This window comes from Somniosus microcephalus, chromosome 24, assembly GCF_052327205.1.
Source record: "Somniosus microcephalus isolate GS21.2 chromosome 24, FLI_Smic_1.0, whole genome shotgun sequence".
NCBI lineage: Eukaryota > Metazoa > Chordata > Chondrichthyes > Squaliformes > Somniosidae > Somniosus > Somniosus microcephalus.
The window spans coordinates 42,989,716-43,002,300 of NC_141010.1; the positions used below are offsets into that span (position 1 = coordinate 42,989,716).

Below are 12,585 nucleotides of genomic sequence, written 5' to 3' on the forward strand. Positions count from 1 at the left end.
CTTCAGAGCTACTTTTCACCAACAGTCAATCCTTGTGGTGATGAAGCTGTAGATTGCTTATTTCGGTGATAGAGTCAGCACAAACTGCAGTGAGAAAAGTGAAACAGCAATTTTAGTGTTGGTTTAGGGATAAATGTAACCCAGGACCATGGCTGAGCTCCCTTGACCTTCTTCAAATAATGCCATGAGATCTTTTACACCCACCAGAGCTGACAGACAAGCCTCGGTTGAATGTGTCGCCTGAAAAATGGCCCTTGCAACAAGCCAGCACTTCCCTCAGACCTAAACTGAAGTGTTAGCCTGGATTATGTACTCAAGTCTTTGGAGTGGGGTAGCTTGAACCCACAACATTTTGACTCACTAGTGCGAGTGCTACCACTGAGCTTCAGCTGATGAATAGGGCGAGCAGCCTGAGCAAACATTCTCAGAGCGAGGTCGTGCACCAAGAAAAGTGGGAGATTTTTAAATATTTGCAAAAGTTTCCACTGGCAGTGCACTACCCACCTCTTTTTCCCACAGCAGAATCCTGTCGCCAGATGGGCATTAATCCTGCGCACAGACCAGCGAGACCTTCCCCCATATTTTAATGACCTGGTGCCAGGAATGAGGCCGTGGGCATGGAGCGGGGCACCTCAGGAGCGGGTGAATATCCGGCTGGGCTGCAAATGTGCCCCAATTAAGAGAGGGTGGGGCTTGTGTGTAAATCTCAGGGCATTCTCGGTTGGATCATTCGGTTGCGAAGTTCATGGGACATTGGCTTGTGAGAGGGCTATAGCTCAGTGGTAGAACATTTGACTGCAGATTATAGAAGTTCCTGGTTGATATATAAATATCTCCTCATGAACTCCTCTGTTATCACAGAGAACGATAGTTATACCCGCCGTCCGCTACACCATGTCCATAGTTACGATAGAAAGATATAATACTGAAGGAGGCCTTTAGCTCCATTGTGCCTGCACCGTGTGTTTGGCAGAGCTGTTCAATTAATCCCACTCCACTTCCCTTACCCCATAGCCCTGTAGATGTTTCCCCTTCAAGGATTTATCCAATTCCTTTTTGAAAGTTACCATTGAATCTGCTTCCACCACCCTTGCAAACAGTGTATTCCAGACCACAACAACTCGCTGTGTAAAAAAATGTCTCCACATGTTGCCTTTTTTTCCCTTGTCAATCACCGTAAATCTGTGTCCTCCGGTTACTGGCCCTTCTGCCACTAGAAACAGCTTAATTTGCACAATAAAAAACTTCCATGATTTTGAACAGCTGAAAAATAACTCTGCATAAAATTTCTTGCCAATTTTGAAAGAAGGGTGAGGAGTCTCTTTAAAGCAATGGTTAGCTTTATCTAATATTTGTTTGACATGACCCCGTCATCTTCCTATCCCTCATGGTGTCCTGCGCTATGCAACATTTTGATGTGAAGCAGAAAGCTGCCAATAGGGCTCTGGGGGTATAGCTCAGTGGTAGAGCATTTGACTGCAGATTCAAGAGGTCCCTGGTTCACATCCAGGTGCCCCCTCGTTACCATTTAGGCTCAATAATTAAAAATCTCTTTCTCCACAGTTGCTCTGTGTTCATTAACAATAATGCTGCTTCAGAGCTACTTTTCACCAACAGTCAATCCTTGTGGTGATGAAGCTGTAGATTGCTTATTTCGGTGATAGAGTCAGCGCAAACTGCAGTGAGAAAAGTGAAACAGCAATTTTAGTGTTGGTTTAGGGATAAATGTAACCCAGGACCATGGCTGAGCTCCCTTGACCTTCTTCAAATAATGCCATGAGATCTTTTACACCCACCAGAGCTGACAGACAAGCCTCGGTTGAATGTGTCGCCTGAAAAATGGCCCTTGCAACAAGCCAGCACTTCCCTCAGACCTAAACTGAAGTGTTAGCCTGGATTATGTACTCAAGTCTTTGGAGTGGGGTAGCTTGAACCCACAACATTTTGACTCACTAGTGCGAGTGCTACCACTGAGCTTCAGCTGATGAATAGGGCGAGCAGCCTGAGCAAACATTCTCAGAGCGAGGCCGTGCACCAAGAAAAGTGGGAGATTTTTAAATATTTGCAAAAGTTTCCACTGGCAGTGCACTACCCACCTCTTTTTCCCACAGCAGAATCCTGTCCCCAGATGGGCATTAATCCTGCGCACAGACCAGCGAGACCTTCCCCCATATTTTAATGACCTGGTGCCAGGAATGAGGCCGTGGGCATGGAGCGGGGCACCTCAGGAGCGGGTGAATATCCGGCTGGGCTGCAAATGTGCCCCAATTAAGAGAGGGTGGGGCTTGTGTGTAAATCTCAGGGCATTCTCGGTTGGATCATTCGGTTGCGAAGTTCATGGGACATTGGCTTGTGAGAGGGCTATAGCTCAGTGGTAGAACATTTGACTGCAGATTATAGAAGTTCCTGGTTGATATATAAATATCTCCTCATGAACTCCTCTGTTATCACAGAGAACGATAGTTATACCCGCCGTCCGCTACACCATGTCCATAGTTACGATAGAAAGATATAATACTGAAGGAGGCCTTTAGCTCCATTGTGCCTGCACCGTGTGTTTGGCAGAGCTGTTCAATTAATCCCACTCCACTTCCCTTACCCCATAGCCCTGTAGATGTTTCCCCTTCAAGGATTTATCCAATTCCTTTTTGAAAGTTACCATTGAATCTGCTTCCACCACCCTTGCAAACAGTGTATTCCAGACCACAACAACTCGCTGTGTAAAAAAATGTCTCCACATGTTGCCTTTTTTTCCCTTGTCAATCACCGTAAATCTGTGTCCTCCGGTTACTGGCCCTTCTGCCACTAGAAACAGCTTAATTTGCACAATAAAAAACTTCCATGATTTTGAACAGCTGAAAAATAACTCTGCATAAAATTTCTTGCCAATTTTGAAAGAAGGGTGAGGAGTCTCTTTAAAGCAATGGTTAGCTTTATCTAATATTTGTTTGACATGACCCCGTCATCTTCCTATCCCTCATGGTGTCCTGCGCTATGCAACATTTTGATGTGAAGCAGAAAGCTGCCAATAGGGCTCTGGGGGTATAGCTCAGTGGTAGAGCATTTGACTGCAAATTCAAGAGGTCCCTGGTTCAAATCCAAGTGCCCCCTCGTTACCATTTAGGCTCAATAATTAAAAATCTCTTTCTCCGCAGTTGCTCTGTGTTCATTAACAATAATGCTGCTTCAGAGCTACTTTTCACCAACAGTCAATCCTTGTGGTGATGAAGCTGTAGATTGCTTATTTCGGTGATAGAGTCAGCGCAAACTGCAGTGAGAAAAGTGAAACAGCAATTTTAGTGTTGGTTTAGGGATAAATGTAACCCAGGACCATGGCTGAGCTCCCTTGACCTTCTTCAAATAATGCCATGAGATCTTTTACACCCACCAGAGCTGACAGACAAGCCTCGGTTGAATGTGTCGCCTGAAAAATGGCCCTTGCAACAAGCCAGCACTTCCCTCAGACCTAAACTGAAGTGTTAGCCTGGATTATGTACTCAAGTCTTTGGAGTGGGGTAGCTTGAACCCACAACATTTTGACTCACTAGTGCGAGTGCTACCACTGAGCTTCAGCTGATGAATAGGGCGAGCAGCCTGAGCAAACATTCTCAGAGCGAGGCCGTGCACCAAGAAAAGTGGGAGATTTTTAAATATTTGCAAAAGTTTCCACTGGCAGTGCACTACCCACCTCTTTTTCCCACAGCAGAATCCTGTCCCCAGATGGGCATTAATCCTGCGCACAGACCAGCGAGACCTTCCCCCATATTTTAATGACCTGGTGCCAGGAATGAGGCCGTGGGCATGGAGCGGGGCACCTCAGGAGCGGGTGAATATCCGGCTGGGCTGCAAATGTGCCCCAATTAAGAGAGGGTGGGGCTTGTGTGTAAATCTCAGGGCATTCTCGGTTGGATCATTCGGTTGCGAAGTTCATGGGACATTGGCTTGTGAGAGGGCTATAGCTCAGTGGTAGAACATTTGACTGCAGATTATAGAAGTTCCTGGTTGATATATAAATATCTCCTCATGAACTCCTATGTTATCACAGAGAACGATAGTTATACCCGCCGTCCGCTACACCATGTCCATAGTTACGATAGAAAGATATAATACTGAAGGAGGCCTTTAGCTCCATTGTGCCTGCACCGTGTGTTTGGCAGAGCTGTTCAATTAATCCCACTCCACTTCCCTTACCCCATAGCCCTGTAGATGTTTCCCCTTCAAGGATTTATCCAATTCCTTTTTGAAAGTTACCATTGAATCTGCTTCCACCACCCTTGCAAACAGTGTATTCCAGACCACAACAACTTGCTGTGTAAAAAAATGTCTCCACATGTTGCCTTTTTTTCCCTTGTCAATCACCGTAAATCTGTGTCCTCCGGTTACTGGCCCTTCTGCCACTAGAAACAGCTTAATTTGCACAATAAAAAACTTCCATGATTTTGAACAGCTGAAAAATAACTCTGCATAAAATTTCTCGCCAATTTTGAAAGAAGGGTGAGGAGTCTCTTTAAAGCAATGGTTAGCTTTATCTAATATTTGTTTGACATGACCCCGTCATCTTCCTAGCCCTCATGGTGTCCTGCGCTATGCAACATTTTGATGTGAAGCAGAAAGCTGCCAATAGGGCTCTGGGGGTATAGCTCAGTGGTAGAGCATTTGACTGCAGATCAAGAGGTCCCTAGTTCAAATCCAGGTGCCCCCTCGTTACCATTTAGGCTCAATAATTAAAAATCTCTTTCTCCACAGTTGCTCTGTGTTCATTAACAATAATGCTGCTTCAGAGCTACTTTTCACCAACAATCAATCCTTGTGGTGATGAAGCTGTAGATTGCTTATTTCGGTGATAGAGTCAGCGCAAACTGCAGTGAGAAAAGTGAAACAGCAATTTTAGTGTTGGTTTAGGGATAAATGTAACCCAGGACCATGGCTGAGCTCCCTTGACCTTCTTCAAATAATGCCATGAGATCTTTTACACCCACCAGAGCTGACAGACAAGCCTCGGTTGAATGTGTCGCCTGAAAAATGGCCCTTGCAACAAGCCAGCACTTCCCTCAGACCTAAACTGAAGTGTTAGCCTGGATTATGTACTCAAGTCTTTGGAGTGGGGTAGCTTGAACCCACAACATTTTGACTCACTAGTGCGAGTGCTACCACTGAGCTTCAGCTGATGAATAGGGCGAGCAGCCTGAGCAAACATTCTCAGAGCGAGGCCGTGCACCAAGAAAAGTGGGAGATTTTTAAATATTTGCAAAAGTTTCCACTGGCAGTGCACTACCCACCTCTTTTTCCCACAGCAGAATCCTGTCCCCAGATGGGCATTAATCCTGCGCACAGACCAGCGAGACCTTCCCCCATATTTTAATGACCTGGTGCCAGGAATGAGGCCGTGGGCATGGAGCGGGGCACCTCAGGAGCGGGTGAATATCCGGCTGGGCTGCAAATGTGCCCCAATTAAGAGAGGGTGGGGCTTGTGTGTAAATCTCAGGGCATTCTCGGTTGGATCATTCGGTTGCGAAGTTCATGGGACATTGGCTTGTGAGAGGGCTATAGCTCAGTGGTAGAACATTTGACTGCAGATTATAGAAGTTCCTGGTTGATATATAAATATCTCCTCATGAACTCCTATGTTATCACAGAGAACGATAGTTATACCCGCCGTCCGCTACACCATGTCCATAGTTACGATAGAAAGATATAATACTGAAGGAGGCCTTTAGCTCCATTGTGCCTGCACCGTGTGTTTGGCAGAGCTGTTCAATTAATCCCACTCCACTTCCCTTACCCCATAGCCCTGTAGATGTTTCCCCTTCAAGGATTTATCCAATTCCTTTTTGAAAGTTACCATTGAATCTGCTTCCACCACCCTTGCAAACAGTGTATTCCAGACCACAACAACTTGCTGTGTAAAAAAATGTCTCCACATGTTGCCTTTTTTTCCCTTGTCAATCACCGTAAATCTGTGTCCTCCGGTTACTGGCCCTTCTGCCACTAGAAACAGCTTAATTTGCACAATAAAAAACTTCCATGATTTTGAACAGCTGAAAAATAACTCTGCATAAAATTTCTCGCCAATTTTGAAAGAAGGGTGAGGAGTCTCTTTAAAGCAATGGTTAGCTTTATCTAATATTTGTTTGACATGACCCCGTCATCTTCCTAGCCCTCATGGTGTCCTGCGCTATGCAACATTTTGATGTGAAGCAGAAAGCCGCCAATAGGGCTCTGGGGGTATAGCTCAGTGGTAGAGCATTTGACTGCAGATCAAGAGGTCCCTGGTTCAAATCCAGGTGCCCCCTCATTACCATTTAGGCTCAATAATTAAAAATCTCTTTCTCCACAGTTGCTCTGTGTTCATTAACAATAATGCTGCTTCAGAGCTACTTTTCACCAACAGTCAATCCTTGTGGTGATGAAGCTGTAGATTGCTTATTTCGGTGAAAGAGTCAGCGCAAACTGCAGTGAGAAAAGTGAAACAGCAATTTTAGTGTTGGTTTAGGGATAAATGTAACCCAGGACCATGGCTGAGCTCCCTTGACCTTCTTCAAATAATGCCATGAGATCTTTTACACCCACCAGAGCTGACAGACAAGCCTCGGTTGAATGTGTCGCCTGAAAAATGGCCCTTGCAACAAGCCAGCACTTCCCTCAGACCTAAACTGAAGTGTTAGCCTGGATTATGTACTCAAATCTTTGGAGTGGGGTAGCTTGAACCCACAACATTTTGACTCACTAGTGCGAGTGCTACCACTGAGCTTCAGCTGATGAATAGGGCGAGCAGCCTGAGCAAACATTCTCAGAGCGAGGTCGTGCACCAAGAAAAGTGGGAGATTTTTAAATATTTGCAAAAGTTTCCACTGGCAGTGCACTACCCACCTCTTTTTCCCACAGCAGAATCCTGTCCCCAGATGGGCATTAATCCTGCGCACAGACCAGCGAGACCTTCCCCCATATTTTAATGACCTGGTGCCAGGAATGAGGCCGTGGGCATGGAGCGGGGCACCTCAGGAGCGGGTGAATATCCGGCTGGGCTGCAAATGTGCCCCAATTAAGAGAGGGTGGGGCTTGTGTGTAAATCTCAGGGCATTCTCGGTTGGATCATTCGGTTGCGAAGTTCATGGGACATTGGCTTGTGAGAGGGCTATAGCTCAGTGGTAGAACATTTGACTGCAGATTATAGAAGTTCCTGGTTGATATATAAATATCTCCTCATGAACTCCTCTGTTATCACAGAGAACGATAGTTATACCCGCCGTCCGCTACACCATGTCCATAGTTACGATAGAAAGATATAATACTGAAGGAGGCCTTTAGCTCCATTGTGCCTGCACCGTGTGTTTGGCAGAGCTGTTCAATTAATCCCACTCCACTTCCCTTACCCCATAGCCCTGTAGATGTTTCCCCTTCAAGGATTTATCCAATTCCTTTTTGAAAGTTACCATTGAATCTGCTTCCACCACCCTTGCAAACAGTGTATTCCAGACGACAACAACTTGCTGTGTAAAAAAATGTCTCCACATGTTGCCTTTTTTTCCCTTGTCAATCACCGTAAATCTGTGTCCTCCGGTTACTGGCCCTTCTGCCACTAGAAACAGCTTAATTTGCACAATAAAAAACTTCCATGATTTTGAACAGCTGAAAAATAACTCTGCATAAAATTTCTTGCCAATTTTGAAAGAAGGGTGAGGAGTCTCTTTAAAGCAATGGTTAGCTTTATCTAATATTTGTTTGACATGACCCCGTCATCTTCCTAGCCCTCATGGTGTCCTGCGCTATGCAACATTTTGATGTGAAGCAGAAAGCTGCCAATAGGGCTCTGGGGGTATAGCTCAGTGGTAGAGCATTTGACTGCAGATCAAGAGGTCCCTAGTTCAAATCCAGGTGCCCCCTCGTTACCATTTAGGCTCAATAATTAAAAATCTCTTTCTCCACAGTTGCTCTGTGTTCATTAACAATAATGCTGCTTCAGAGCTACTTTTCACCAACAATCAATCCTTGTGGTGATGAAGCTGTAGATTGCTTATTTCGGTGATAGAGTCAGCGCAAACTGCAGTGAGAAAAGTGAAACAGCAATTTTAGTGTTGGTTTAGGGATAAATGTAACCCAGGACCATGGCTGAGCTCCCTTGACCTTCTTCAAATAATGCCATGAGATCTTTTACACCCACCAGAGCTGACAGACAAGCCTCGGTTGAATGTGTCGCCTGAAAAATGGCCCTTGCAACAAGCCAGCACTTCCCTCAGACCTAAACTGAAGTGTTAGCCTGGATTATGTACTCAAGTCTTTGGAGTGGGGTAGCTTGAACCCACAACATTTTGACTCACTAGTGCGAGTGCTACCACTGAGCTTCAGCTGATGAATAGGGCGAGCAGCCTGAGCAAACATTCTCAGAGCGAGGCCGTGCACCAAGAAAAGTGGGAGATTTTTAAATATTTGCAAAAGTTTCCACTGGCAGTGCACTACCCACCTCTTTTTCCCACAGCAGAATCCTGTCCCCAGATGGGCATTAATCCTGCGCACAGACCAGCGAGACCTTCCCCCATATTTTAATGACCTGGTGCCAGGAATGAGGCCGTGGGCATGGAGCGGGGCACCTCAGGAGCGGGTGAATATCCGGCTGGGCTGCAAATGTGCCCCAATTAAGAGAGGGTGGGGCTTGTGTGTAAATCTCAGGGCATTCTCGGTTGGATCATTCGGTTGCGAAGTTCATGGGACATTGGCTTGTGAGAGGGCTATAGCTCAGTGGTAGAACATTTGACTGCAGATTATAGAAGTTCCTGGTTGATATATAAATATCTCCTCATGAACTCCTATGTTATCACAGAGAACGATAGTTATACCCGCCGTCCGCTACACCATGTCCATAGTTACGATAGAAAGATATAATACTGAAGGAGGCCTTTAGCTCCATTGTGCCTGCACCGTGTGTTTGGCAGAGCTGTTCAATTAATCCCACTCCACTTCCCTTACCCCATAGCCCTGTAGATGTTTCCCCTTCAAGGATTTATCCAATTCCTTTTTGAAAGTTACCATTGAATCTGCTTCCACCACCCTTGCAAACAGTGTATTCCAGACCACAACAACTTGCTGTGTAAAAAAATGTCTCCACATGTTGCCTTTTTTTCCCTTGTCAATCACCGTAAATCTGTGTCCTCCGGTTACTGGCCCTTCTGCCACTAGAAACAGCTTAATTTGCACAATAAAAAACTTCCATGATTTTGAACAGCTGAAAAATAACTCTGCATAAAATTTCTCGCCAATTTTGAAAGAAGGGTGAGGAGTCTCTTTAAAGCAATGGTTAGCTTTATCTAATATTTGTTTGACATGACCCCGTCATCTTCCTAGCCCTCATGGTGTCCTGCGCTATGCAACATTTTGATGTGAAGCAGAAAGCCGCCAATAGGGCTCTGGGGGTATAGCTCAGTGGTAGAGCATTTGACTGCAGATCAAGAGGTCCCTGGTTCAAATCCAGGTGCCCCCTCATTACCATTTAGGCTCAATAATTAAAAATCTCTTTCTCCACAGTTGCTCTGTGTTCATTAACAATAATGCTGCTTCAGAGCTACTTTTCACCAACAGTCAATCCTTGTGGTGATGAAGCTGTAGATTGCTTATTTCGGTGAAAGAGTCAGCGCAAACTGCAGTGAGAAAAGTGAAACAGCAATTTTAGTGTTGGTTTAGGGATAAATGTAACCCAGGACCATGGCTGAGCTCCCTTGACCTTCTTCAAATAATGCCATGAGATCTTTTACACCCACCAGAGCTGACAGACAAGCCTCGGTTGAATGTGTCGCCTGAAAAATGGCCCTTGCAACAAGCCAGCACTTCCCTCAGACCTAAACTGAAGTGTTAGCCTGGATTATGTACTCAAATCTTTGGAGTGGGGTAGCTTGAACCCACAACATTTTGACTCACTAGTGCGAGTGCTACCACTGAGCTTCAGCTGATGAATAGGGCGAGCAGCCTGAGCAAACATTCTCAGAGCGAGGTCGTGCACCAAGAAAAGTGGGAGATTTTTAAATATTTGCAAAAGTTTCCACTGGCAGTGCACTACCCACCTCTTTTTCCCACAGCAGAATCCTGTCCCCAGATGGGCATTAATCCTGCGCACAGACCAGCGAGACCTTCCCCCATATTTTAATGACCTGGTGCCAGGAATGAGGCCGTGGGCATGGAGCGGGGCACCTCAGGAGCGGGTGAATATCCGGCTGGGCTGCAAATGTGCCCCAATTAAGAGAGGGTGGGGCTTGTGTGTAAATCTCAGGGCATTCTCGGTTGGATCATTCGGTTGCGAAGTTCATGGGACATTGGCTTGTGAGAGGGCTATAGCTCAGTGGTAGAACATTTGACTGCAGATTATAGAAGTTCCTGGTTGATATATAAATATCTCCTCATGAACTCCTCTGTTATCACAGAGAACGATAGTTATACCCGCCGTCCGCTACACCATGTCCATAGTTACGATAGAAAGATATAATACTGAAGGAGGCCTTTAGCTCCATTGTGCCTGCACCGTGTGTTTGGCAGAGCTGTTCAATTAATCCCACTCCACTTCCCTTACCCCATAGCCCTGTAGATGTTTCCCCTTCAAGGATTTATCCAATTCCTTTTTGAAAGTTACCATTGAATCTGCTTCCACCACCCTTGCAAACAGTGTATTCCAGACGACAACAACTTGCTGTGTAAAAAAATGTCTCCACATGTTGCCTTTTTTTCCCTTGTCAATCACCGTAAATCTGTGTCCTCCGGTTACTGGCCCTTCTGCCACTAGAAACAGCTTAATTTGCACAATAAAAAACTTCCATGATTTTGAACAGCTGAAAAATAACTCTGCATAAAATTTCTTGCCAATTTTGAAAGAAGGGTGAGGAGTCTCTTTAAAGCAATGGTTAGCTTTATCTAATATTTGTTTGACATGACCCCGTCATCTTCCTATCCCTCATGGTGTCCTGCGCTATGCAACATTTTGATGTGAAGCAGAAAGCTGCCAATAGGGCTCTGGGGGTATAGCTCAGTGGTAGAGCATTTGACTGCAGATCAAGAGGTCCCTGGTTCAAATCCAGGTGCCCGCTCGTTACCATTTAGGCTCAATAATTAAAAATCTCTTTCTCCACAGTTGCTCTGTGTTCATTAACAATAATGCTGCTTCAGAGCTACTTTTCACCAACAGTCAATCCTTGTGGTGATGAAGCTGTAGATTGCTTATTTCGGTGATAGAGTCAGCGCAAACTGCAGTGAGAAAAGTGAAACAGCAATTTTAGTGTTGGTTTAGGGATAAATGTAACCCAGGACCATGGCTGAGCTCCCTTGACCTTCTTCAAATAATGCCATGAGATCTTTTACACCCACCAGAGCTGACAGACAAGCCTCGGTTGAATGTGTCGCCTGAAAAATGGCCCTTGCAACAAGCCAGCACTTCCCTCAGACCTAAACTGAAGTGTTAGCCTGGATTATGTACTCAAGTCTTTGGAGTGGGGTAGCTTGAACCCACAACATTTTGACTCACTAGTGCGAGTGCTACCACTGAGCTTCAGCTGATGAATAGGGCGAGCAGCCTGAGCAAACATTCTCAGAGCGAGGTCGTGCACCAAGAAAAGTGGGAGATTTTTAAATATTTGCAAAAGTTTCCACTGGCAGTGCACTACCCACCTCTTTTTCCCACAGCAGAATCCTGTCGCCAGATGGGCATTAATCCTGCGCACAGACCAGCGAGACCTTCCCCCATATTTTAATGACCTGGTGCCAGGAATGAGGCCGTGGGCATGGAGCGGGGCACCTCAGGAGCGGGTGAATATCCGGCTGGGCTGCAAATGTGCCCCAATTAAGAGAGGGTGGGGCTTGTGTGTAAATCTCAGGGCATTCTCGGTTGGATCATTCGGTTGCGAAGTTCATGGGACATTGGCTTGTGAGAGGGCTATAGCTCAGTGGTAGAACATTTGACTGCAGATTATAGAAGTTCCTGGTTGATATATAAATATCTCCTCATGAACTCCTCTGTTATCACAGAGAACGATAGTTATACCCGCCGTCCGCTACACCATGTCCATAGTTACGATAGAAAGATATAATACTGAAGGAGGCCTTTAGCTCCATTGTGCCTGCACCGTGTGTTTGGCAGAGCTGTTCAATTAATCCCACTCCACTTCCCTTACCCCATAGCCCTGTAGATGTTTCCCCTTCTAGGATTTATCCAATTCCTTTTTGAAAGTTACCATTGAATCTGCTTCCACCACCCTTGCAAACAGTGTATTCCAGACCACAACAACTTGCTGTGTAAAAAAATGTCTCCACATGTTGCCTTTTTTTCCCTTGTCAATCACCGTAAATCTGTGTCCTCCGGTTACTGGCCCTTCTGCCACTAGAAACAGCTTAATTTGCACAATAAAAAACTTCCATGATTTTGAACAGCTGAAAAATAACTCTGCATAAAATTTCTTGCCAATTTTGAAAGAAGGGTGAGGAGTCTCTTTAAAGCAATGGTTAGCTTTATCTAATATTTGTTTGACATGACCCCGTCATCTTCCTAGCCCTCATGGTGTCCTGCGCTATGCAACATTTTGATGTGAAGCAGAAAGCCGCCAATAGGGCTCT

At 45.4% G+C, this 12,585-nt stretch overlaps 7 non-coding genes across 7 annotated transcripts; all 7 read left to right on the forward strand.

Annotated features, from left to right (window-relative positions):
• The first annotated feature begins 1,446 nt into the window (after positions 1-1,446).
• trnac-gca (transfer RNA cysteine (anticodon GCA)) lies at positions 1,447-1,519 on the forward strand. The gene has a single exon. It is a non-coding gene; the product is annotated as a tRNA-Cys (tRNA).
• A 1,519-nt stretch (positions 1,520-3,038) lies between these two features.
• Positions 3,039-3,111, forward strand: trnac-gca (transfer RNA cysteine (anticodon GCA)). Its single transcript has one exon. It is a non-coding gene; the product is annotated as a tRNA-Cys (tRNA).
• Positions 3,112-4,630: 1,519 nt separating this feature from the next.
• On the forward strand, positions 4,631-4,702 carry trnac-gca (transfer RNA cysteine (anticodon GCA)). Its single transcript has one exon. It is a non-coding gene; the product is annotated as a tRNA-Cys (tRNA).
• A 1,519-nt stretch (positions 4,703-6,221) lies between these two features.
• trnac-gca (transfer RNA cysteine (anticodon GCA)) lies at positions 6,222-6,293 on the forward strand. The gene has a single exon. It is a non-coding gene; the product is annotated as a tRNA-Cys (tRNA).
• Positions 6,294-7,812: 1,519 nt separating this feature from the next.
• On the forward strand, positions 7,813-7,884 carry trnac-gca (transfer RNA cysteine (anticodon GCA)). The gene has a single exon. It is a non-coding gene; the product is annotated as a tRNA-Cys (tRNA).
• A 1,519-nt stretch (positions 7,885-9,403) lies between these two features.
• On the forward strand, positions 9,404-9,475 carry trnac-gca (transfer RNA cysteine (anticodon GCA)). Its single transcript has one exon. It is a non-coding gene; the product is annotated as a tRNA-Cys (tRNA).
• A 1,519-nt stretch (positions 9,476-10,994) lies between these two features.
• trnac-gca (transfer RNA cysteine (anticodon GCA)) lies at positions 10,995-11,066 on the forward strand. Its single transcript has one exon. It is a non-coding gene; the product is annotated as a tRNA-Cys (tRNA).
• Positions 11,067-12,585: the final 1,519 nt, after the last annotated feature.